The 27,080-nt window shown below is 39.2% G+C and overlaps 1 protein-coding gene across 3 annotated transcripts in view; it reads left to right on the forward strand.

The window, feature by feature from the left end:
- rbfox1 (RNA binding fox-1 homolog 1) overlaps positions 1-27,080 on the forward strand; it is a 335,308-nt gene that overhangs the window by 39,857 nt on the left and 268,371 nt on the right. For all 3 annotated transcript variants that reach the window (XM_051073944.1, XM_051073945.1, XM_051073943.1), the window contains one exon: positions 18,202-18,246. The gene's annotated coding sequence lies outside the window, so the exon portion shown is untranslated. The remainder of the gene's footprint in view (positions 1-18,201; positions 18,247-27,080) is intronic.

The following is a 27,080-nucleotide window of genomic DNA, read 5'->3' on the forward strand; positions in this document are numbered from 1 at the left end:
CAGATAGCAGCTTTACAGTGGTAACAAGGAAAATGATACTCTACTAGATAGCATAACAGAAGACACAATTATTCTAAGTCTATGATGATAATGGATTTACATTATTGAGGACCTCATTAAGGTTGGATAGTTGTATTTTGCACAGTGCAGTGAAAAATTTCGCTGTGAAATTTCCTTGGCATTTTCACCTTGGCCAAATGATTAATGCTTTTCTGGCATCATGTTGGAGGGAGATAAAAAACCATTCCTTGAGAAATGGCAAGCAAATAAATGTATATTATCCATTCAAGGCCAGAAATAATTACTGCTCCTGCACCATTGTGTTTTAGAAAATAGCTGCAGGCTGCACTCATAAGCTGCATGTACTCACACATGTGCACACACACACACACACACACACACACACACACACACACACACACACGCTCAACCCTGCATCAAACCAGCATGAAACTGTCTGCTTGACTGTTGAGCTCACTCAACTCAAACACTTGCCCTTTATGAAAGGGTTCCCTTTGATTTCACCTCTCTGTCCACTCCAGCCTGTGGCCTCTTTTCCACACGTCCCGCCCTTCAGTTTCTCATTTGGCTCTAGAATAGGATGTTATCTGCATAATAATCAAACAAGGTCCCTCTGTAATTATACAAGGTGCCCATGCATGAGACACGGCCAGCACAGGACATGTTAATGTTTAAGCTTCTATTCTGATGAATGGATGAATTTATTTGATGATTTAAATGTACAGATTAAAAGCAGTTACAGTCGTTAAGATAAAAAATAAAAACCCTGAAGACTTATTCCCTTTGTGGTCCTCCCCATTTAACAACCAGCATGACAAGAACAACCCATGACAAATACACATATACCAACTATATGTTCTGAGTTCACGTCATTAAATAAATGAGGTTATAAATTACAGAGAGACCATCTTTTCAATGCCACTCTGATGTGATCAGTGGTAGTTCCACTGAGCAGCTTCAGAATAGAAGAATGTATGTGTTTTACCATCAAAGTCTTTAAACAAAATAAGTACACAGGTACAGTTTTAGATAATTCTATAGGAGATTAGTTGAAAAAGTCACAAGATTGTTTTGTGTCTCTTAGAGCTTAATTTCCTCTTGCTGCCACCAAGAGGTGGCAGCATAATATAAGTGAGCACAAACCATGGTTACTAATCCAATTCCCATGCCAAATGCGTTCTTCAATTTTGCTGGTAATTAGAGTTTCCCTCACTTTTATGGGCTCAAATGGGGTCAATAAGATTTTGAGCTTGTAAAGGGACATTCACAAATAATACCAAAGTTTGTAGTTGTAAATCAACCTTTGTAACCTTAGAGACATAATAATAATGAGTAGAAAAGATAGATTGGTTTAAAAAAAATTACACTGTAAAATGTGTGAGCAACAGATATCAGTGTTTACACAAAGACCCTTTAGTGAACGTCTGTGTACAGAGCTGGAGGGCTGTTTTCATGTTCATCTGCTGAAGGGGAAAAGTGTCTCTGTGCTCACCTCTACATACCACATGTGCTTGTGACATCACAACCAGTTTAGAGCCATTCTGAAGACAGAGAATATACTTCTAGCCCACTGACTAACATCCATGGTTACACATGCTGAACTGCATTTGAATAAGATGCTTAGGAAAAAAAAGTGAATTACCAAATATGAAATTACTACAAATCTTTGAACAGATGGCAATTGAACAAATTATTCAAATCAACAAAGTGATTAATGATTTCCACCTCTAGTTTGGACACTGTCAAATTATACCTTGGATGAAAGAGTTTTCATAGTGACTGTCAGACGAACCTCAGCTTTAGAAACCTGTATTATATGGCAAAGGCGTTCCAGTTATTGTGTCTATTCCTGTATATGTGAAAGTGAAAAATAGAGGAGATGTGTGGGTGAGGGAGGGGGTGTGTGTATGTGGTGTGTATGTATGTATGTGTGTGTGTGTGTGTGTTGAAGATGGCTGGCCTAGAGGCTATACTCTGCTCTTCAACAGGATTTACTGCTAGGAGATGAGAGCCTGCCCTGCACTGCAAACACTATATATACGCGCTACTGCACACACACACACACACACACACACACACAAACTCTTGCTCTCTCTCCAGGCAGTATGTGCTGTGCAGGACTGTCGTCAGCGTAAAGTGGCTGCTGCTGACGTACAACACACAGAGAGAGAGAGTCATATTATGTAAAATGTAAAATAGACAGAGATCCTTTTGCCAGAAATAGTTCCCGCTTCAAGAAAAAAAGCATAGGGTGACAGGGAATACACACACATATGTGCACACACACAAACACACACACCTAAGCCACAACCAAATAGGAAGTGAAGGAAAGGATGGAGGGATAGAGGTGGAGGTGGATAGATTGGAGATAATCTTCCTCTACATTTATCTGTACTTCTCCTGCAGTCTGCTGGTACATTGCCCTTGGGTTGAGGTGTGGGGGTTTAGAACAAGCTGTCTGCTCTACCTGAAAAAAATCCATAGAATGTCTTAAAGCTGAATGAGGGAAGATTGGCAGTGCAAAATAATAATTAAAAAAAAGGTTAGTAGGCTACTGTGCAGCCAAACAAACTCACATTGTTTTAACAATGAAGTAAGTCAATAATAATTAATAAATAATTAATAATAAACATTCTTCATCTGATTTCGTGCTGCACACAGTAAAGTTGGTTACCTGGCTGAGGAGGTGGAGGTGTGCAGCTCTTCAAGCTCACTGTGCCTGTCCTGCGATTTTAAATTGCTGACACAATATGACCAAAATGACCTTTATCTTGTTTTGTAGACTCATTTTCAGTCCTGGTCACAACCATGTGTTTTGTCAGATGGGTGCTTTTAATGTGAAGCAGCTGCAGTAGGATGTTCTGTCAGCAGTAAGCAGAAGAAACTTAGTCCAGCTCTGATCCAGGTGTAGAGAACGAACAGTAAACAGAGACGCTTATCTCAGTGAGATGAACAAAAATAACTGTAATGCTGAATGACACACTGCATTGTTTCCTGTAAATCCCTCATGTGCGTGAAGTTAATTTGAATCCAGAAAGGGAATGAACATGTGTAAGAAGGACGACAATACAGATAATTAAAGAATGTAAGTACATTGAATAGCTACTGCTGAAAAAACCCTTAGCTGAAGTTAAACACAGGGTCTGATTTCATGAGAATATTAAGAATTAGATCACATTTTAATCCATGGACACAACCTGCCTAGTGTCAACAGTCCAGGCTGCTGGCAGTGATGTAATAATGTCGGCAATGTTTTGTTGACTGATTGAGTATTTTAGCCGATCATGTTCATCATCTGAATCCAGTAGAACACCTTTGGGATGTGGTAGAACAGGGGAATGGCAGCATGAATGTGCAGCTGACAAATCTGTAGAAATGACGTGATGCAGTCATATCAACATGAAGCTAATGACAAAAATAAAGAGCTAATCACTTTATAGGCAGTTGATTGTTTTTAAATATATTTTGGCTGTGTGATTTAAATAGTGTATGATCATTTCTTCAAACAAACAAACCGCCTTAACAGAGAAAAAAAAAGCTAAAATCCCTTCACCAACCAGTCAAGTTGCAGGAAATATGGTCACTATCTCTTCTTCTGTTCCTGAGTTATGGCACTAAATAATGGCCAGAAAAGAGTTTTTCCAGAACTTTGTGGTGTCACAGTGAAGTTGACCTTTGACCTTCTGGCTATAAAATGTCATCACTTCATCATTGTAGTCAAAATTGACATTTTGTCATAATTAGCATATAAATTCTTGAGTTAGGAAGCTAAAACAGGCTAAAAGTTGTGTAGGAGCTACAGAGTTAAATGGTACTTACCATACTATACTGTCATGCTGTTGCATTAAGATTTCCCATCCATCCATCTAAACCTTCACATTAGATACCTCAGGTAGCCAGTAGAATTGTAACCTGTATTCCATGCAGTAAAATCTTAATATGGCTTAATGTAGTATGTCTTAATTAACTATTGTTTAATGCAGATTTCCTTTTTCCGGTAGCAGCTGAACTGTCAGTGGCTGCTCTGTTGCATAGAGGTCAGGAGCTTTGGTCTTCAGAATCTCCACAGTGACCTTTGATCAGTGCAGTATTTTCAGTCAGTAATGGATATGTTCTTTTTGGTGATATTAGCAGATACGAGTCTATTTTCTGTCAGGAGCTGTTAACCTGAAATGTTTCTGTTTATGTCTGCTCAGTACATGTCTTTGATTATCTTATCGATTTTACAGGACAGCAGAAACTCTTTGTCTCTCTCCAGATTTCCAAAAGAGAATTTCTTTTCTTGGTGTATCTGTTTCTGCCTCTCCTTCCATCTCCTCTGTTCTCCCTACGACTTTATCTTGTATTGTTCCCTCTGATTTCTCAAACTGTGTTTGTGTCTTGTTCTGGCCCCTTACTTCTTTCTGTCCTTAAATATCTTTAAGAACATGCATCTGCTCGTTTTCTAGCCAGTGGTTAGGTTTCACCCCCACATTCCATGTTTCTGTGGATGTGGGTTTTATCTTCCCTCTGCAGCCAGGAACAGACAAACAAGCCAGAAAGAGAGAAAGGTGTAATGGAGGAAAAATTCATCATTGCACTTTTTTATGGTGTGCTTTTGATCCATGCCTGTTTTTATTGTGCAGATGTGGATTAGGAGGATAAATACTGTCTTTTCCTCCAGTGGTCAGAAGGAAGTGAGAGAGTGTGATAAGAACAAAGATGGGCCTATAGAGAACGGGAATCACATTGCATTCTGGGTTGTCACTTCCATGTTGTTGATGACAGGTAACGAGGACGAAGATACCGAAGAACACTTATACAAAGAGAAAAACAAAAAACAAAAAAAAACAACACAAATGAACCATGAGAAAATCACAAGCAAGATACCATACAGAGAGAAACTAAACTCAGTAGTAGTGTGGTCGTATATGCTGTGAAAATCAGCTAGCATCAGGCTAATTTTAATTTTATCATCAGGAGTGGGAGTGAAAAAAAGAGAAAATGATGACAGAAAATATTCATGAAAACATGAGCAACAGCGTAACTGAAGAAAACGACCCAACGGACACAGCCCAAGGCTCAAAGGACAAGGAGATTATTGAAAAGAAGGGTCTGAGGAATTCAGAAGCGTGGAGAGATTTTGGGTATTTGAAGTCCGACGAGACAGAGAGGCATGCACTGCAAACTGTTGTTGCAAGCACGTTCCCTCAAAGACCGGTAACACCACTTATCTTTTTTACCATCTGAAGCAGTACCATCCTTTAGAGCACACACAGTCAAGACTTTACAGTCTCACACCCAAGTCCCTCTTGGTCCCCCTCAAACAACCACTGTGATACCTGCACAACAACAACAGACCATTGTGTCTGCCTTCTCCAGCACTATGCCCTATGGCAAAAAAAACAAAGAGACACAGTGATCTCACAAACGCAATAGCCTACTTTATTGCAAAAGACATGATCCCAGTAAGCACGGTGGAAAATGCTGGATTTAAGTGGCTGATGAAAGTAATTGACCCTCGTTACAACTCCCTGGCTATAAACATTTCTCTCAGACGGCACTTCCTAAGTTATACACGGAGTGCAGAGAAATAGTTGAAAAGGACCTGCAAAAGGTGTCATACTTCGCTATAACGTTGGATTTGTGGTCGAGTTGCACATGTGAACCATATATGAGCGCCGCTGCCCACTTCATTGACCAAGATTGGAATTTGAAGAAGAAAATGTCTTCAAACCGCCTACTTTCCTGACAACCATTCAGGTGAAGTCATCGCTTTAGGACTGACAGAAGCTCTTGCATCGTGGGGACTGAGTGAAGACAAACATGTCTGCATCACAACAAACAATGGGACGAACATAGTGAAGGCCATATCACCAAACAACTGGACACGACTGCAGTGCTTTGGGCATCTACTTCACTCAGCCATTGGTAAATTGGTGAGCAGGATTAGGATTATTATAGAATTATTTTAGGTTCAGTAGTTTTTGATTTTAGCTTTAGTAATTTTATGTTAAGTAGTTTTTCAGAATTTTAGCTTTATCTCTGCACAGTAATCTAAAATTAATTTGATTTAACTTATTTAACATTTATTCCTCAGAGAGAGCAGGAAAAGACAAGAGGGTGGAGCAAGCTGTGGGTGTGTGTAAGAAAGTGGTGGCTGCCTTCACTTACTCCTGGAAGAAGAAGAGAAACATGGTTACTACCCAGGAAGAGCATCACAAGCGAGTGACAGAGTCGCCCACCAGGTGGGGTTCACGTCAAAGAATGATTGGATGGGTGTTAGAGCAGCACAAGGCCATCTCTCAGGTACTCTTCAGAACACAGATCTGAAGATGAAACACAGCTCACAAAGGACATAAGATTGCTGTCATGGCATACCTTGATGAAAAGTATACTGAACAGAAAACTGATGACCTGCTTGATGTGGGATCCTTGATGGATCCACACTGCAAGTTACAATACATCAAGCCAGAAGAGATTGATGCCATTGAAATAAGAACAGTGTCTGATATTCTGGAGGAAAACCAAGATCCGTCCACTTTGGTCAGAACAGAGGAGGCAGGAGAAGAAGAGGGAGGAGCTGCTGCAATGCTATCCACCCAGAAGTAACAGAAAGTCCCTGGGCAGTTAAAAAAACAAAACAAACAAACAAACAAACAAAAAAAAAACGCAACCAGCACCCCCTCTGAGAGTGTTTTTAGCACTGGGGGGAATATTGTGACCTGCCACAGGGCAGCTTTAAAACCTGAGGTAGTGGACAGACTTGTCTTCCCCTTTTTTGCCCTGGAGCATAAACTTACCACAATTGAGCAAATATGTCAGTTTTGTTCATGTTCTCCTTCGTGTACTGAGGATATATGTAGAATGGTTTTTTGTTTTTTATTTTTGCCTATTTATTTGTGGGTTTGTTTCCCAACAATTTAAAACAGTTTGAATACAGCTACATACATAGTACATAATACAGTTGGATACAGTTTGTTGAGATTTTGTATTAATACCTACCTTATTTATCTGGAACTAACCAAAGAATTTATTTTGTGTTTACCTGTAAAAAAACTTTTGACTGGTCAGAAATGAGACTTCTTTTATTTTGTATTACCTACTTTATGTTCCACTGTATATTTGTCAGGTTCAACTACTCACAGAAAATAAATAATATTTAAACCAAAATTAACCATATGATATCTTCATATCTGACTTAGGAGTAAAAAGGAACCTTTAAACTTGACAAAAATAGTGATTTGATTTATATCGTGATATATATCAATATAAACCGATATGAAAAACCATATCATGATATGATTTTTTTCCATATCGCCCAGCCCTAGATGATACCCAGTCAGGATCACACCGTTGCATTTCATAAACTAGTTTATCCAAAACAAAAGCAGAAACAATTTAATCTGAGCTTGGAGACCTGAGCTCCTTGGTTCTGCTTCCAAGTCAGAGAGCAGAAAAACCTTACACCATTCCGTAATAGTTCTCCATTTCGGTCCTGTGTGCGATTGTGGCATTGTCATAGACAACAGTTCACCACTCCGACGACTTTTTAATCTCCATAATTTAACATAAGTAAAGTCTGTCTCCATCTACCTCCAGTCTACACTCTGTCTCCTCGCGCTTGTGTAAACAAAGGGTCCATAATGCATTGTGTTACTGACGTCACGACCCGGAGCTCTTTGTTTGCATTATTCATCATTTCTCCATGATTGTCTTGTTTTCCCTTTCCCAAATATCCAAAAATGAAATAAAAACTCAGGATCCACTGTTACAGCATCCTCCTCCACCTCTCCCTCGAGCTTCTCCCTGCTTTGTATTCACATTACTGGAATAATCAGGTCTCACAGATCTTACTCTGTCTGTCAGTCTCTGAGGTTGCAGCTGATACCATGCTATGTTTGTTTGTTCATATATTTCCTTTATCATTTTACAGTATGCTAATAATACTTCATCTGTTTGTTAGAGTGTAGACCAATCTCTGGTGCAGATTGTGGCTTTTTATCAACTATTTTGTGAAGTGAGGATAGTGATCAGTTTCTCGCACTGTATACTGTACTCTAAATGTAAATGTAAAGCTCAATTTAAGGTCCAAAAAATCGAGTCAACTGCCATTGAGTTCAGAGTATTTTGTCAGAAATTATGTGATTATACATTGAAAGTGAAAATATCTCCTGAACATTTTTAGATATAGTTTTTTCCTCCTACTTTGAAAGACATGACACTTGTGTGCTGGCTAATAGCAACTACTCTGGTGAAAACATGGCATCTAAGATACCAGTATCAATAAGTACTGATACTGACAGAATTAGCATTGATGAAATAGTAATACCTATCCCTGTTTTTATCTTGTCTGCTGTAGGGCTGCAACTAATGATTATTTCCATTATTGATTAATCTGCTGACCCCCCCCCCCTCATATGGATGAAAGAATGAATGATTGAGTTATTTTTTGGTAAATAAAATGTCAAAATGTAAATGTTAAATGTTTTGACAAAGGTTAGGTTAGGTTAAGTCATGTATTGTCACAAAAGTGACTGAGCTCATTGTGCGCGTGTGTGTGTGTGTGTGTGTGTGAGAGAGAGAGCGAGAGAGAGATTCAGTTGAGTCATAGAAAAGCAGCCTCTTAACACAGAAAAAACTGTTGCTACGCTTCCATGTGTTATTTGGGTATGAGTGTGTTTCATGCAGAATTGGTGTGACTACACGTTCAACACATTATGCATTGCTCGCACCATTCCCAACACATGCTGCAGTGCTGGTAACTCGCTCATATTTCTATCACCACATCTGTTCCACGAGATTGGCTCCAAGCGAAGCGAATCATGATAAAACCCTCATATCAACTGTGAAATGTGATGAATCAAACAGAAGGTAAGCAGATCAAAAAGACTGCATGTTACATAAGCCTGAGGCTCTAACTGAACATACACAGTGAACCTGTTCACACTGACAATTCAAGCCAAATTCATCACGCAAGTGTTATTGTGGGTGTGTTGTTATGTGATTACTGGGTATTGTCATAAAGTAGGTGTCAGGAAATGGGATATGGATCCAAATAAGCCTTACACAGCCTGACGCATATTAACTCACAATGAGCTCTTCGTTTTTCACCCAGAATGCAAATGATTACATATCCATCAAATGAGCATTGTTGCTTTTTCCTCGACTTCATGGCCTGAGCCATCTCATCTGAGGGAATGATTCATGAGAGAAAGTCTTCGAATATGTCGAGAAGAAAGGAGAAGTCATCAGTCTATGTAGTGCTGCCACTTGTTCAATTAGAGTACTAATTCAGAGGCAGTCTGACTGATGAGAGTTTTTAATTATAATCATGCCACACGACCAGTGTGATAAATGACTGAATTAAGGGGCCTAAAGTTTGATAAATGTTGTTGATTGCACAGATCGGTCCAATCAAGGCCAACACCATGTCAGGAGAGAAAGAGAGAAAGAACTGTATGAGGGAATAGAAACGGAGGAAGATAGGGCAAGATTAACTGGAGCTGACAACAAGATGACACAGAGATTCCTTTGACTACAGCTGAATGACAAAGGTGTACTTAGGCTTCTTGCAAACTTAACATGATTATTATTGTGCAACAGAATTATGTTAACACAAAAGGTCCATTTACTATGTTTTTTTCTGAAACATGTTAAGGTTTTTAATCAGCAAATAGATGATGCAGTCATCATAACTGACTGAAGTGTGGGATGCTGCTCACATAGTAACAGATGGTTATATATGGGGAATGTCAACACTGTGACCACTTTATCACTTGATCAAGATCATCTTTGTTTACGAAGTTCATTGTCAGCGTGAGATGAGGGTTGAGGAGACCTGAGTGGATCTGACAACCTTTGGAAGTCAGTTGAAGGGTTTTGAGTAAGGCGTGCGTCCTTATCATGTTGAATGGCAAACAAGGCATTTCTGCATGTATGGCCTGTTATGTTAAGTGGTAATAAAATCCCCTAAGACTGAAATCAAATCCACTGCAGCCACAGCTGAAACACACACATCATCTCCAACAGAAGCATCAATATTTACTAATAACATGACAGAGACGTAAAAATAAAATATATAATGCGTTTTACTCACTGAAACTGCTGATTATTTGTAGACAAATAAAAAACTGCCTCTGTCGGGTGGACGTCCTCAGTCCTAAAGTGGACTTACCCTAATCCTAACCTAAACCTAACTTTGTCTTTACCTTAAACTTAAATGATTTACATTATGTTACGTTATGTTGTACGTTTTATCTCCATAAGGAGGACAGGTCCAAATAATATGACTGTGAAACAGCACAACTCAAAACCACACCACACACACACACACACACACACACACATGAACACACTCCACTGCAAGAACACACTCCGCATACAGCAGGAGGAGAAAACAAAGTAAGGGTCAATGAGGGTCCTAAAAAGTTATACTTTGTGTGTGTGTGTGTGTGTATCTTCAGGCCTGTGCCATCTGCCACCTCAGTCAGACTCAGGACATACAGTTAGACCACAAGCAGCTTCTAAATACTGACCTACTTTCCTGCAAACATAGACACACAGGCACACACAGACAACACACACACACACACACAAACCCGTGTTTTCCCATGTCAACAGTTATTTAGGGATGAGCAGCGCTGGCATTGTCGAAGCTTTAGCTTTTGTCCACAACCTCATCTCTCATTCTGTTTCTCTGCCTCACTCTCTCTCCCCTTCTCTTTCTGAATTCCTTTCCTGTGGTGTAGAAAGAAGGAAGAAAAGCTGGAGAGAGAGAAAAAAAAATATGACAATAAAATCCATGGGAATTTGGTGGAAAAGGTCCAGGGGTCATCAAAACCATTAAAATTCATCCTCTCAGGAATATGAATAGAGTAGACACCATGGAAATCCAGGCATTCAATTTGAGGATAGGTACCAGAATATGCTATGAAGCACACTAATCAGTCACATTAAAACCACCTGCCTAATATTGTGTAGGTCCCCCTCATGCCACTAAAACAGTTCTCACCTGTCTGGGAATGGACACGGGACGTCTGGGAGGTGTCCTGTGTCCGGCACAGGGACATTGGCAGCTGATAATTTGGGTTCTGTGGGTTGCAGGTGGGACCTCCGTAGATCTGGCTTGTTCCAGATCATCCCATAGATGCTGGATCAGATTGGGCATCTGGGGAAGCCAGGTCAACATCTTGGGCTCTTCATTGTGTTCCTCGTGTCAAAGTAGCATCCAGGTGAATGAAGTACCCAAGGTTTCCCATATCATATTGTAACCAGTGGTTTTAATGTGGTCGCTGATCTGTGGATGGTTTAAGATGTGATTCTAACCTAGAAGTAACTGAGAAAACAAAAGAAAAAGCTGCTTATGTGAAAGCAGAAATTTCTACCCTGTTCTGCACCAAACCCACCCACAATCCTGTTCTCCTGTTAAAGTTTAAAAATACATTCAGTGCAACAGTGCAAAAAGACATGGTCTATTCTGATGAAATGACCAGTGGACGTACAGCAATTATCACACACCAGTGTAGTTATGGCTGCTGAAGTTTTCTCAGGCAATATATTGGTGGCAAAAACACCAGTATGTCCATTTTTGCAGACAGCAGGACTTTTCAGGGGTGGGGTGCAGCTCTGAGACACATTGACCCCATTGTTAACAGCAAGAAATACACTACTGGCAATAAGAGTTTGATTATTCCTTTAAAATACCATTGTTCATCTCTAAATATTTCTGATATGACCTGAATAGCTGAATTATACCATTTTGGCAACGTACAGTACGGCAGGTTTATTTCTTGCCAGGCCAATAAAGCAGATATGAATTAGACTGAAATTGAATAGGAAGGAATAGATAAAATGGAGAGAGTGAGGGCAGTGAGAGACAGATGAGACTCATTTCATAGCTCAGAGAGAGAAATGCTGGCAGTGCTCCATGGCTGCAAATGGACTCATCCAGCAGAGGTTGAGGGTCAATTTACTCTCCATTCAGCTTCCTCAGGAACTGGAGTTTCCTTCTAATTTAAGACCTGAAAATCCTTTCAGCCAAGAGGAAAATTCTCTTATTCAGTCTGGAAAGGAATTACGCAGAATGGAACACTATTTAGTGCCAGTTGCAGTTAGCAAGGCAAGTTTATTCATACAGCACTTTTCAGCAACAAACAAAACCATTATAAAAAGATAAACAGAATTTAAGAGTAAGAGAAGAAAAAAAACAAAAGATTAAAAGATTACATTGAAGAATAAAGATGAGAGGTGGAGCAGACCTGAATACTTTAAAATCAGTTCTCTGACACACAGGATGTAGAGATCTGAGAACTGGACTGATGTGATTCACTCTCCTGGTCCTAGTGACGACTGAATCAGGTGAAACTGTCTCATCAACTTCTTGGTTAAATTCATGGTCAGTGACTGAAGCAGAGCATTGACTTTTAATTTATGGTGTTATGAGATCAAGGATGAGACAATAGCACTAGTTTGTCATTGTAAAGTGAGTCCATATATTACTCAGTGAACTATCTGAGTCATCATCACAGGCAGAATAGAATAATACTTTATTGATTCTTGACAGGAAATTACTTCAAAAGGGCACAACACCAGAATTAAAAATGACAGGTTTTTGCTCATATACAACAAAGCTTTAGCTGTAAAAACAACAACTGCTGGAGCTCAAACTATTTCAGATTCACAAAAATAAAAGGGAAAAAGAACATAAACTGCAATTTTAATATAGCTGAAGGTGAATGACACAGTCTCAGACTTGGTGTGAATTATTCCTGCTTAGGCAAAATTTATGCTCTGGTGTAGAGTATCTGTCTGTCTATCTGTGTGTGTACAAAACTGTGGAACCACAGCATACAGATGACAGTTTGTTTCTTAATGCTCTGTCAAAGCTAGCATGGCTATAGACTTTCACAAGCACGTTCTCATAATTCAGCTTTTGACTGTTTGTGCAGTCCACACTGATTTGCCCCAAACAGCCAATATACCAGCTCTACAGATGTCAGCTGTAAGCTTGTTAGCAGTGAGGGCACCAATTACTTGTATGGGAGTGTGCCTCTAGGTGTGTTTGTGTTCTGACTAACAACTCACCAGAAACTTAGCTCTTTCTGTAATTTCCCTCTAGCCTCTCTTCTTTTCCCTCTCTTTTTCATTTATAAAGTATATTCATAAAGCCCTGGGATAACAGGCTATTTATTTTGTTCAAGATGAAACATTTTCAACCCTTGTAGATGTGAATCTGCATCAATTCGAGCCTCCCCAGGAAAATTCATGTCTACTTGGGTCTCTCCATTAACTTTGTACACAATTCTGCCACCTCTAAAAATACAATATTGTTATAATTTACAAGTAACCACAATTAAACACAGACCAATAAAGTAAAGTTTGGCTTCTGTTATTTTTTAAGTTCACCATCTCTCTCCCTCTCTCTCTTCTTGTCTGTCTTCAGAGTTGTATGATCATTCCTCATAGTATACCTCACATTGAACTGCAGAGCAGTGTTTTTGAGTTTGATAAACCTTTAAACTTAGATCTGTTGGATCCTGTTTCATCTTCTGCTGTGCCTGAAACAATGAGCTCACACCACCACGGTTTCTTTTTTTAAAGGCAGCGCCGTTTTTTTGCTTGGTAACACATTTAAACTCACTCCAACCAGATATTTAAAGTTTCCAATTCAGCTGACCTGCCTTGTGTGTGTGTGTCTCTCTCTGTGTGTATGTGTGTGTGTCTTTGAACTGCGGGAGGAATCGACACAGACACAAAAAAGGAGACAAAAACTCCAGACAGAAAAAAATCTCAGCTGACTGGTAGACTCAAACCCATGACCTTCTTGCTGTGAAGAGAAAGTGTTAACCACTGGGCTGTGATACCCCCTAGGGCCAGTATCACCGATAAACATAAATCTGGTTGCTGCAGTCTCTGGACCCACTCCAAATGGGTGTATATGTGTGTTTGTGTGAGTGAGATTCAGGGAGAGCAGATTTCAGGGAGGGTCTGTTGGCAGATGGGCAAGGCCTAACACACACTGTAAATCAACACATTCAGTCAAGCACACATGCACACACCACTACTAATCAAACATGGAGCAGACATGCTGTTGTTGCCAAGCTTGAATATGTGGGTGTTTGTGTGGGTGCTCAGGTGTTTAGTGTGTTTGTGTGTACGGTAGCAGATGGTGATGATCTGCTTACCTGTGTGTATGTAGAAAACTCAGTTGATTAGGAAGATGAGTCAAACAGTACATGATGAAATATGAGTTCGACAAACACTAACGCCTCTTTCTCATTAAGATACTAGCATCAAGTGAGCTGTGTGGCCACAGTCTGTCTGTCTGTCTGTCTGTCTGTGTAATAGTCTCTTTTCCCTCTCTTTTGTCTATTTCTGTCTGTAGGAAGTATGTGTGTGTGTCATTCCTACACCCTGCCTTACACACACACACACAGTCTCTCTTAATAGTGCCATCTGCTGGAAACAAAGATAAACACATCAGGAGATCAAGTGAGACTGTGTATCATTACCACCATAACCATCAGTATTTGTCAGTATTTGTGGTGGAAGTACACAGTGTGCACAGTGGTGCACTGTGATGACTGGGAAAAGTTAAAAGGTGAGAACAGATCATTCACATCTTACCTCACCATGAGGAGTCCTCATCAGTGGTGCTAAAAGATCCAACTGAGAGTTTCCTCTACAGACCTTTTTACACAGCTGCTTAGAAGAACAGAGAGAACCTTTTAGCTAAGAGAAGGGGCAGAGTTGACTTTGTTGCAATCAACAACATCATTTTTTTTATTATCAAGCTTGTTCAATAATTCATAAAAATGACAGAGCACTTCAGAACTTCATTAGATAAAGGCTAAAACCAATTCAGTCATGAATGATAATTGAAATAATAGAAAGAGGATTAAACCTGAATACAAAGACAAACAAAAACAACAACAAAAATAGAGTAAAAACTCAAATGAAATCAGGATAGGGTCTCTGATAAAAGTGTGTTTTAAGAAGGGTTTTAAAAAAATGTCAATAACTCTGCCAGCCTGATTTCCTCAGGTAGGTTGTTCTATAGCCTTGGTGCTCTAGCTGCAAACGCTCTCTCCCTATTAGTTCAGCCAAGTCTCTGGACCAAACAAAAGACCTCTACCTGAATTCTAAAACATACAGGGAACCAGTCTAAAGAAGCTAAAACATGAGTGATGTGGTCGTAGCTCTTGGTTCTGGTTAAGAGCCTGGCAGCTGTGCACTCTGAAGTCGATCAGGAATTGTAAGACAGTAAATGATCTCTGTGTCTTTAAGAGTAAGGAAAGACTGCATTTTTGAAATATTTCTAGGTTAATAGAAACATAGTTGGATCAACTTGTGTGCTTCTTAAAACTTAAATCACTATCAAATAAAATACAGATATTTCTCTTAACAAGCTTGACCTGTTCCAGTAGACAACCAGCAGATTGCAAACATTTTCTTATAAAGTGCTGAGAGCCAATAACAAGGATCTCTGTTTTTATCAGCGCAACAATAAAAAGAAACACCATTATGACCGATGGTGTGACCCAGGGGTAGTGTCTACAGCAAAAGTAAAATTGGATCTAGAGTTGACCCCTAATGTATCTGGGCCATAAAGAATAGTCATAATGATGATAATAATTAACTTTTATTTGAATAGCACATTTCATGTAAAAATGCAGCTCAAAGTGCTTTTCAATAAAAAAAAAAATAAAGAAAAAAAAACATTTGCCAAATGCTTCACGATGTAAATAGATATGGAATGAACATAAATGCCAATGAAATTAACATAACATAATATGGAAAATAAAACCCCCTGAACAATAATAATAATGATGGTAAAATTATTATATTACATATGATGGTAAAATAACATACATAGTAAAAAAAATTAAGTAAAATACATTACAAACATTCTAAAAGAAATGTAGTGCAAAAAGAAAAAGAAAAAAAAAAGAATTTCAGGCCTGTATCAGGAAAGTCCTAGGTAGTCGAAGGTGTAAGTTAAGATATATGTTTTTAGTTTTTTATAAAAAAATATATAGCAAGCTGTTTCCCTGATATCTATAGGTAGTGTTTTCCATTTGGGGCAAAGGCTACATCCCTGATTTTGTTTTGGCTGTTGCCAGGAACCTCCAATAAACCAGCAGCATGGTGTGCAAATAGTAAATAGTTGCCAAGGGAGTTAGCAATGTAGCCTTGCCCATGCCCATTTTTGGCCTCATACAGAAGGATTAGGACCTTTAAAATCAATTCTAAATGCTACAGGAAGTCAGTGCAGAGCAGCTAAAACTGGGCCAATGTGCTCCTCCTCCTGCTGGTTCCAGTTTATGGCTGCATGTTGGCAATTAAACGCTTCATCCGCAGTGGTGTTTCCAAGCCAAGGAAGGGCTTTTTCCAGTGCATTGTTATCCTTTAATTGATCAATGGCACTAGAAACCTAGTTCTGAAGCGCCTTGATTCTCTTGGTTAGTCTGATGTTGCCGAGTCACCCAGGAGATAGGTGAGTAAGGCATCACCTCAGGTATCAGGAGTTAGGTGAAGCCTGTCAGAGTCAGCCATCACAGGATAATACTAGCTTGAAGCCTCGTGCAAGATGAGTGTGGAACAGCATTACTTAGTGGCATAGTAGAGTAATGTGATTACTTTTTGACTAGTGACTAAGGGATTACAGTTTGAATCAGTGATTCTTAATGCACCTGGGACATAAATGCTCCATCCCCTGTGATGTTTTGTGATTGCAATTTGAAATTCAGTAATTGCATAGCACTAATCCCAGGAAAGCTCAGTTACTTTGACATATGGGGGTCAGCTTGTTCTCTGCCCTGCTGAGTTTGCGGCGCAGAGTTGACAGTAGCCTCTCTGAAAGGAGAAGAAAAGAAACTCCAGGTGATTCCAGAGGTGTCTTATTAAATTGTGTGTGTTCTTGGTTGGCTGATGTGGCAGATGTTGGCCACAGGTTGGGATTTCAGGAGAGCTGTGTGCAGTCACCAAAGCTCAGATAGCTGCTTGTTGGTCAGTAAATCCTTCCAGAATGTAGGGCTGCCTTTTCAGTGAGTAATGTACAGTGAGTTAATTGCACTGTTAAATTGTGTTAAAATGCACTTAGTGATTAATTTGTCAGAAAACAAACTAAATTATTGGCCAAGACTCAAGTGCCTTTTTCTTTCAGGACCATGGACAGTGCTGTTTGCTGTGTGTATGTGCTGTGCTGGGATTGTACTTCAACAGAGCAGAGAAAATCAATAGTCAATAGAGCACTTGTTTTGAGTTTTACAAATTTCTTCAAGTTCATTTAAAAGTCTTATAGTGTAGAGAGTGAGATTTCAGGCCCTTTTTGATTATAAAGCATGTCTAGGTGCTGTATAAATACTGTGAACACATCAAAACACTATCCACAAAGAAATGCACACGGCCTGTCTTCAGAAACTGTACCTCTAAACAAGCCCTCAGGACTTCTGTAAAGTTGTGATGTCACAAGTACAGCAGTAGCACAAAATGCTGGGTGAAGTGGAACATAGATAAGGGGGTGTGGTGCTTTATAAATATGCTCCCGGCCGCATCATTGCTTTCATTTCTCTAAAACAGCTGAGCCAATCACAGTGGCATATGATGACAACAACTCGACAAATAAAGAATTGGCTTCTCTGGGAAATTATATTGTTGTGGGGATGCTGCAGAGCGGCAAGATGTGAACACACAATACCTCAAATCTGAAGCCAGAGGCAGATGGTGTGGATTTCTTTTGAACAAATCATTTGGACAATGATAATAGAACAAAATAATTAAATTTGGAAAGGAGTCTGTGACGCACAGGATTAATGAGCTCAGGTAACCAGTGTGTCTCCCATTACCAGGCAAAATGCAGAGTTATAGTGGACCTATCTGATCTGTATTGAGGTATGTGTAGTAATTTGCGGCCTGGTGTCATTTGTACATAGTTTAACAAAAGTAAACACAGTGGACAGTCATGTGTAATGTCGCTGCGCTCTGACACAGCTCTCCTCCAATCACAGGCTGCAGGTTATTATGTGTCCTGCTGCCTTCAGATGCTGCAGGGATTTAATGAACTGAAGGAGAAACTTTTCATACAGTATAGAGAGTTATACTGTCTAACCTATGTATTGAAATTGTGTCAGATGTAATGATGATTTAGTCAAACTAAATTTCTCTGTCTTTGTGTGTGTGTGTGTGTGTATCTCACAGCACTTCAGTACAGAGAGCAGCTGCAGAAATAAGGACAGCAACTTGGTAAGTACAATGGTGTGACTTTCTCTCTCAGCTGTTAGTTTCCTTTTTTTCTTTTACCAGAACAATCAAAAACTAATCAAAAGCCATCTTGTTTAATTTTGTCCTAACCACTTGGCAATATGCTGATGTTAAGAGTTGTTATTGCACAGCTGCGTCCCTCTCACCTGGAGATTGTTGACATTTTTCTGTCACTACTCTGTTACAGAAAGAAGGCATCACATTGTTAACACAGAGAGATGAGTTAGTCTGACTGTGTTAGCAGTTAATTAGTAATTAGATACATTTGATTATTCAGAAATTTCCACTTTGTTTTGTTGTTGTAGCCTGTAATGTTCAGTTACCACCTGTAAAATCATCTGGTACTTTATGACAGTCGTCCCCTTGCTCTCAGCTGTCTGCTTAAAATGTGAAGGAACTAGTCAAAGAACAGACTGGGATTGTCAGATTGTCTGTCTCAGAGAGTTACAAAAGTATTTCGATATATTCAGTTTTATTCACACTGTTCATACTTTAAAATGTATTTAGTACCAGCATGTTTCAGAAAGGTGTTGTTGACAATATCCACACACACACACACACACACAGAACACATCTATCTACGCACAACCTGTGTCATTTCCTGGTAAACAACACCATCATCATATTACATCAGCTGGTGAACCTTGATAACGGGTCTAATTGAAATGTATCTGTTGTTTGGTCAAAAGGCAGTTTCACAATTTTTAAGGTCTATCTTGAAACAATAGTTTTGTCCCCCCTGTGAACATTCAGACAGATTTGTTCTTGCTGTAATCATTCCTTTAGTTCATAGTGACCATTAAAATATAATTCCAGTGTACCCACAATTCTCCCTCTGTGCAAAAATTGATTACAAATCAAGTCAATATTTTCTAAAGTTACAGTTTTTTTGTATAAAATTCTCTCTTCTCTCTTTACATCACTGTCTCTCCACTGCAGTTCAGGAAGTAAACACAAACAGGGAAAAGACTGAAACATTTTAAGGTAGTTCAGCTTAAAAGTGTAAGCTCCCCTGCTGCCTTAAAAATATGAAATGATTGAATAATTGAATAATTATTTACTTTTACATTCTCACAGCTCACTATATGTCTATAAATTAAGTTAGCTGAACTTGAGAGAACAAGTCCAATAAACTTAAGATATTAAAATGAGTCAACACCTGTTGAGTCACAGTGACAAATGTTACTGATTTGCTTTCTATTGTATTTAGAGTTAGAGACATATGATCCACTTATGACGCAGGAAGTGATGAAGTGTAGATGGGGCCTAAGTGTTTGGGGGAAGGCACTGAATTCAATACTATCTTGCATCATGGTTAGCATTGTTTTCATATGAAAAGAAACAACTAGGATTTATCATAATGTGTCAAAGTCAGTAAGTCTCCATCATATCAGGAGTGATCAAAAAGTCAAAGTAGCACTCCATGTAAGTGTCATTCTTTGCGTGTACCCAGCAACATCTGCATCATCATCACCTTCTGTGTCAAACAGTGACCCTTCAGCCTGAATTTCTCATTCTACTCCATGCAATGTATAGATTCATTCAACTCATCATTTCAAGTCAGTGTTAATAAATTCTAAGGTGGTCTGAGAATAAAAAAGTAGAAATTTTAATTTGAAAATAGATATTTGTATAGACATAATAATATCATGACAAAATATTGGCTGAGTCTGCTAAATTCTTGTGTGATTATACAGTGTGAATCTGTCATGTAATGAGGCTGGTCACATCATTCATGTCAGAAGGATCTACAATGGCTATGACATAAGAATGTTATAGCAAGAAAGTGTTCAATGTACATATAGACATGTGAACAGAAGGAATACTTGAAACAGTGTGAATCTGTCCTTTAATGAGCTGGCATCTGTATGCAGACGCCAGCTTGTTTGTTTTTTCCAGTTTGTTTGTTTTTATTTTCTTGATCAAAATGAACAACTGATCTCTTCATTTGAGTTTCAAGAGAAGAGAGTTGTGGAGAATAAGTTGTAAGAGTGCTAGTGTTGCTACAGCTGTTATTTCAATATGTCAGACACATGTTTATCAGCGTTGTCATATCATCTGCTCCTCAGCTCATTTTCAGCTTGTAATTGCTGGTTGTCAAGATAAGACAATATTTTCAACAGAAAAAAAGTGATTATAGATCAAAATTAAATCTTTGTCTGTATGTCAGAGCTGTTGTGATTATTATCAGCATGTACAAAGCCTTCAGCTGTGTGCTGTTTCCAGTTGTTGTCAGCGCTGCAGAAGCTTACCAGGGTGCTGACCAGGGGTGTACTAACAGATAACAAACACTAGATGGAGCCAGCATGCCATAAATATGAAGACACTGACAGGCTCAGGGATGCGTGGATGCTGTCTGCATACATACGTTCTATGTTTCTGTCACGATAGAAATCGTGTGAGCTGTGAGACTTAACATTTAAAACCAGCCTGAGTGAATAAAGATAAAGAAAGCACAAATATAAACAGGCAGTGTGAGAAAACTAGAATGAGTCAAGGATAAGCAGGTATAAGTAATAGGTAGATGGTTGGTGTTCTGTATGCCGGGCAGGGAATGACTGTGTTATAGTGTGAAGAATACTTAAATAGCTACCTTTAACAGATAAACCTTTTTCAGCTTTCATTAGACCCCAAAGAATCCAAACCCAGAGCACAGGTTTACCTTTTTTCAAAGGTTCAAAGAGCAGTTTGGGCAGCAATGGCCTAAAAGCTAGAAAACAGTTTTTTACACAGCCAATTAAGTCCCCTCTGGGTGGAAAAGTTTGCTTCTTTGAAATCATGAAGTGCCAGTGAGCAAGGCATTCAACCCCCAACTGCTCCTGTAGAGCTGCTCAGTGGCAGCAGATGATTGGTAGTAAAGGGCACGTGTGAATGTGTCATTGTGAACTGGGCATTTCTGAAAAAGACTCCATTGAAGCTACATAACTGTGATCCATAAACTACCCTTCCAGTCTAGGTTGTAAAAGAAACAAAGGCTGGTCAGGTGCCATTTTGAAGAGTCTTCCCCTGTTTTTCTGTCATGTGAGCACAGACAGCATGCTGCCATTGCTGTGGGAGTCAAACATTTTTTGAAGCTCTCATTTGTGCCTCCACTTTCGCCTCCAAGCTGAACACACAGTCTGGAATGGCATGTTTACACTTGCACTGACAAGCCAAAGGTCACATGCAAAGACTTTGGATTAAAAATGCACCAGCATTTTTTGATGCAGGGAAACCCAATGATCAGCCATAATTTCACATGACTGCAGAAACTTCATGTGTAAGACATTTATTCATGGAGCTTCATTTAGGTCCTGATGTCAGGATCTGATACTGTAGTAGATGAGATGATGCTGATAGATTTGCACTTCTGTTGTATTTACATTCAATTTAAATCTCAATTTTAAATCTCTGTTCTGACAACACGGTCCTCTGTCCACTATTATTTATTATTTATGATGGATGTGATGTTCTGTGTGTTTTGGGATTTCCTTCACCACCTGAAGAAATTGCATGTGTTTGGGACTGAACCTTGGTGCTCTGCTTTGTATTCAGTTTAGTTTTTAGTGACTTCTGATGGAAGTTCAGGTCTGGCAGCTTTTTAGTTTCTGGTAAGGCATCAAACACACTGATGGAATCAACATGACTTACTCTTTCCAGTGATAGTGGTGTCTAAGTGATGTTTCCTCAGTATCATTGTTGTCTGTGTATCCATGTTCACAGTGCAAACAAAAGAAAAAAAATGTTAGCAGCTAATGTAGCATGTCTTTGTGCAGTGTTTTGCAGTGGGGATGGTGGGTGGCTGGGGACTATGTCTTCACACTTTTTAAATTTTTTTCCATCTCATTGTTTCATGATTTCTACCTCTGAATATTGTTCTCCTACTTCACACGTGAAGAGTTAAAGGAGGGTTCCCTTCAGTTATTATCATAAGCAAGGAGCTTAAGCAACAGTGAGTAGCAGTGAGTAGTGTTGTGTTACTGTCAAAGTGTGATGGTGTTGTATGCAGCCTGAAAGAACTGAACATCAAAGATAAGATAGTAAAGGTCATAGCTCTTTGTAGTAAAGAGACAAATGCAGCATTATCTATCAGAAAGTCTCAGGCATCTATAAAGGAAGGTGAATGTGATTTTAAGTTTTGCATTAGCAATACAGAGGTTTACACAGCATTTCTATTTTTGTTTTGTCACCAGTATAATGGAAATATAATAAGCAGTTTCATTTTTTTGTTTACTTTGTTTTTACTTCAGTGTGTTTCCCCCACGATGTGTCCTTGTTAAAGATTGTTAAGATTGTTAAAGAAAAATGTGGCTAAGGTAAAGCTAACAGCTGACTCACAGTTCTGCCAAGTCTGTAAGGACTCAGGTGTCCAGTGTGAAGTCACTCTGGGTTTGAGGACTCTGGTTGACTTTTGAGCCCATTCTGCATAATAACCTGCTAACCAACAATACACAGCTTTGCGACATTAAAACAGCTGTGACAGTGGAACTGTGCATCTTAGAAAAACAAAAGCAAACAATAAAATAGACAGAAATACAGCTGGGTCATTAATTCCACTGTAAAATTATATTTCCTGTTTTGATTTGATAAAAAATCTATTGAGACAACATGAGTTTAACATCACTGAGGCTCAGAATGTCCCATCAACATGGTTCCTTTATCCCTGGACATTCCCCTCTGTTCATATACAGATTGCCTTTAATGAACTTATTCAGTATTATGAACTGAACTGTTCTGTGTGTGAAAGAGTGTTTAATGGTTTTTATAAGTTAATTTGGTTTTGTTTTTACATGGTCTGAGATACTAGAGAACACTTCATTCACTGCACACATCAAAACTCACATTTTCATGTAAATGAATGTCCTCTTGTCTGTGAATAACAGCCCTTGTGCTGGTGTATTGACATAGAGATTTTGAGCTGGGATTTAAAATCTTAATTCGTTTATTTTTTATTTTATTTTATCATTATTTACATGTTTGCTGGGTGTATGGGGAAAATAAAACATGGATCCTTTATGCTAGTCAACAGTTGTCAGAGTTTAATAACCTTTTGTCACTTTTGTCAGGACAATACCTAGCTGGCATCCCAGAAAAACTAACGGCAATAATAGCCAATCTAATCTGTCCAGCTGGGACAGGTAGTCACTGTAAATAACAGGAGTAAAAAGTAAGCCTGGAATTTGAAGTCCAGCTCATTTGGGATGTGGGGTGTGATGAACATTGCAGCCTGTGGGGGGTGCTAGCATGGCTTTAGACTTTTACTGTATGTTCTAATGGAGCACACGCTGTTTGCAGAGAGGGAAGTGATTTGCTACACAGCTTACATAAATAGAAACAAGGGATGTGTGGAGAAGAAAAGACTCAGTTAATCTGGCACAGTATTAAGAGTATAAAAAACTTCAAATGGGGAACCTTTTGTTCAAATGACCCATATTACAGACAGGCCTCAGGGGGCCTGCAGGAGAAAAGGTCTCTCTCATTCGCACTGCTTGATTATGAACGCTGCCCGGGGATATTGCTGAACTTCAGATAATTGCGGCCGACCGGAGCCTTTGGCTTTGATAGCCTAAACAAACTCACCTCGGCGCTGTGTCCTCCAACACACCCCAGCTCCGCTCAGCACTGAAGAGGCCCTTAATACAGAGGACAGCTTTTTTAACACTACTCAGCTTTCTGAAGAATAACAGTGAATCAGCAGGGAGCTCGCACAGAAGTGGAACGCTTTACACACACACACACACACACACACACACACACACACAGAACAGCAGTAACAGCAGTGACACTTTGTGTGTGAGCAGTTAGAGTCCAATGAAAGAATGAATGGATGAGGGAGTGAAGGATGATGGTAAAGATCAACTGAACAAAGGAGATGGAGCATTTATTTTAAACTGGCTTCTCTTCAACCTGAAGCCTGCTGGGAAAAGACAGTATTGACCATGTGACACGTGCGTGATCTTTATTGACAGATGGAGGGATGAATGAAGAAGTGATGGAGGGTTGAAGTGGCTGCTGTCCACACCCTAAGATGACACAGCATGGCTCATGGTCAATTTTTGAGACTCTATGAAAAAAGTCTTACCGTCAGAATATAAGATACCTTGTAATCCATGTGGCAGAACATTAATTCATTCATGCTCACCAGAAGAGAGGGCCTTTTATTTATTTTATATATTTGATTTATTTGATTTTAATGACGGCTCAAGCACTACACTCAGACAACCTAGATTTTTATTTCCACTTTTAGCCTCACTTCTGCTGAGTGTCTAAAAGTAATAATAATATATATATATATATAATAATAGTATTATGTATAATGATAATAATGATAATAATAACATGCTGGGTTGTGGTGAACATTGCAGCAATTCTTTCAGACATGACAGTGAGTTCTGCTGTATCAGTGTATCAGTATGGTGTGATTCTGTTTTCTTGACCCTGTGTTCCATGAGGAGATTGTTCATTACGGTGACACTCACTGTTGCTAATATGTCTGAATGCAGACACTCCCCTGCATCCAGTCTACACATCACACACTGTACTGGAACAGAGTGCCATGGACCCCACCTGTGTGTGTGTGTGTGTGTGTGTGTGTGTGTGTTTGTGTGTGTGTTTGACTTCTGCTGGTTAATCAACAAAGTCTGTTCTTTAAAAAAGCTGCCTTGTCATAACTGCAGTGTGTTACCATTCTCTAACTCTGCCCATCAATTCCTCTCCTGGCTGAATGTGTATGACTGTGTGTTATAGAGTGACCAGCAGGGGGCAGGAGGTTTCCAATTTAGTGTGTGTGTGTGTGGTGTGTGTGTGTGTGTGTGTGTGTGTGTGTGTGTGCTGGCCACAACGGGACTTCATCAGTTAATTAGTTTTTCTCCCTTATTTTTACTCTTAGTCTGCCCATTGGGAATTTCTCTCTCTCTCCCTCTCTCTCTCTCTCTCTCTCTCTCTCTCTCTCTCTCTCTCCATCACTGTATCATCTATATCAGCAAAATTATACTGCAGGGAAATCTTTTTTTTACTTTTAAATAGCCCTCTCACTCTCTCTCACTCCCTTTTTTTTTCTCACTCTTTCCTTATCCATTTCTCCCTCCATAAGCCTATTCCCCTTGAAGTGTGCTGGTTATGGATGCTCAAGTTGTCGGCCTGAGACCAGGAGATTATTAGGAGGATACATGATTAAAGAAACTCTCATTTCCTCCATGGCTGCAGACAAAACTTTGCCAGCAGACAGATTCAGACCCTTTTAGTTTCCTTAACACGTCTGTTGGCGCAACCAGACTACAGGGCAGGCTGTCTTACAATGTGGCATTAAAAGCACTGGCTGTTCTTTCTTTAATGGCGAAATGAATGATTCCCTGCGTGAAGAATTCAAATCTGAAGTGAAAGAGAGTGAAATGAAAAAAAAAGGCGGAAAATGAATGACAGGTTGCATTCATGGAGGCGTCTCTGAATATATCATTAGAATTCTATCCATATATATATATATAATCATATGAACAGCTTGGCAAGTATTATAACAAGACTGCAGTCTGTAGCTATGCTAACAGCTCTGTGAGGCTGAAACAGTGATGTGGTGTTATGTAAATGCTAACATTAGCATACCAATCATGCTAACAATGACACTGCATGCTACTGTTTACCTGGTACAGTGTTTACTGTATTTACCATTTTACTTTAGCATGTTAACATGCTAACATTTACTAATTAGCGCTTAACTAAATTACATTGATGGGGCTGATGGAAATGTCAGATTTACAGATATTTGATCATAAACATAACAGACGGTTGTTCAAACAGATCCAATAAAATCTGTCCCATCCTACACATAGATGTCTATATAAAACTCCATGGCAGTCCATCCGTTAGTTGAGATATTTTAGTTTGAACCATGGTGGACTGATAAATCAACATTGCCATTCTTAGAGGCAGATCACTTGAATGTTGCATGGTTCAGTGAAACCTCAGATTCCATTCATTAACAAAGTTTTTATTTATTAATTAATTTTATATCAACCTTTTAAAAATTCTCACTTTCTAAAATACCTGAGAGTATGATCAGCCATGGTATGATCATGGTTAGGGAATGATTATAGTTATGGTTAATCAGACAAGGGTGGACATTTGATCTCCTGCATCACAATCAGACGTGCTACACACCCATCCACCACCTGATTTCCACACCCTTACTTTCATTGTAGTGCTTTAAAGTGCCCTTCTTAGTAAACACCACTTCTTGTGTATACTGTGTGTTTTATTTCCCCTATGAAAATGTACCACATTTCTGCTATTGATTTCTGTCCAGAGTTTGATGAATTGGGTTAAATGTATACTTTCAGAAATGGAAGGAAGATGTTTGTCTAGCATGTGAATGTATTGTACCCCAGATGCTGGCATCATCTGCATATTTCTGCTCTCTTGCCCTGGGCGGTGTCCAGCAGAATACATTAGAATAGCAAAATATTAAAAAGCATTGATTTTGTCATTTATAAAATGCTGAAGTCATGTATTGATTGCTGGCTGTGGTGCAGAGAGTGCAGAGAGTTGTTGGCTCTCTTTAGCTGCTTAACTTAGGATTTTTGGTAAAGCAGCAGTGTTTCTTGTTTCAGAGTGGTGTGTTGTGCCTCTGCTCTGCAGCTCTCACACTTTTCAGTCCCACTAATACTAACAAAGTAGTATTTACTTTACTATCTATCTATTGTTCCATGTTTTAGGTAGAGGGGGGAATTGTCTAGCAGCATAGTTATAGCCCCTAATTCAAATGAAAAATTTCATGACAGAGCACAACAGTCCTACAGTTCCTTGTTCACCAGGCTAATGACTTCTGGAAAGAACCTTGGTCT

The sequence above is a fragment of the Lates calcarifer genome, linkage group LG11 (genome assembly GCF_001640805.2).
Source record: "Lates calcarifer isolate ASB-BC8 linkage group LG11, TLL_Latcal_v3, whole genome shotgun sequence".
Classification (NCBI taxonomy): Eukaryota; Metazoa; Chordata; class Actinopteri; family Centropomidae; genus Lates; species Lates calcarifer.